The 906-nt window shown below is 45.6% G+C and overlaps 1 non-coding gene across 1 annotated transcript; it reads right to left on the bottom strand.

Moving 5' to 3' along the window:
* Positions 1–492: 492 nt before the first annotated feature.
* On the bottom strand, positions 493–693 carry LOC111824703. The gene has a single exon (XR_002827789.1). It is a non-coding gene; the product is annotated as a small nucleolar RNA SNORA74 (small nucleolar RNA).
* Positions 694–906: the final 213 nt, after the last annotated feature.

The following is a 906-nucleotide window of genomic DNA, read 5'->3' as shown; positions in this document are numbered from 1 at the left end:
CTTTCTTGTAAGAGTAGAATTCAAAGGTCCAAACAGGCCACATTGCAGTACTTAGGGTATCAGGGATAGTCTGACATCAGCCATGTGAGCTCAAGGGCTTTGCAGAGGGTCTGTGGGTTGTCAGAGGCCATGGGGCTGCTTCCTGTTGTGGACTATTCATGGTCCCCTGGGATGCAGCTGGAGAGGGAGAGCATGGTGGGGTCACGCAGCTCTGAACCTGTCACTATTTCCCACACAGTTTAGTCCCCTCCTGTGTGCCTGATCCTAGCAGATGCGACCCTCCATTTCCATCCTAAGATAACTGCAGTTCTTCAGATGTCTGACCAGATGCATGCTCACTGGCAGCCTGAGCAGCACCAACCCTGCCTTCTTTCCTCAAGGCTGGGTGAGCCAGGCTGGCCGGGGTTGGGGGGACAGAAAAGGGCAGTTAAAGGTCCCTTGGGTGGGTTGAAATGCTATTAGAACCATTAAGATTTTTTTTAAATGTTTTTTTTTGTTTGCTCCTTCACTAGAACAAAGCAACCAAAGTGATGCTTAGCTCACTCTCATGGAAGCACAGTTCTGCCCTGCACCAGTGCCACACGTCACCAGAACAGTGAATGGGCAACTGGAGGAAGAAGACAGGGCATTCCTCCCCAGCAGTGTAACACCCTCACAGGCATGATGCTGTCTGGAGAGCTGACCCCTGCTGGAGCACTTAAGGCTTTTAGGCACAGACTGTAATGATCTGATTTATATTTTTTAAAGATCACTCTGATTTGGTTTTTTATTTTTATTAAAAATTATTTTACTAATTTAATTTTTTTCAATTAGAGATGACATTCAATATTAGTTTCAAGTGTATATAATAGTGGTTTGACATTAATATAACATATAGAGTGATCCCCTGATAAGTCTAGCATGGGG

The sequence above is a fragment of the Myotis lucifugus genome, unplaced genomic scaffold (genome assembly GCF_000147115.1).
Source record: "Myotis lucifugus unplaced genomic scaffold, Myoluc2.0 scaffold_4370, whole genome shotgun sequence".
Classification (NCBI taxonomy): domain Eukaryota; kingdom Metazoa; phylum Chordata; class Mammalia; order Chiroptera; family Vespertilionidae; genus Myotis; species Myotis lucifugus.
Note: the sequence above shows the minus strand (reverse complement) of the source record. Positions and strands in the feature narration are given on the sequence as shown.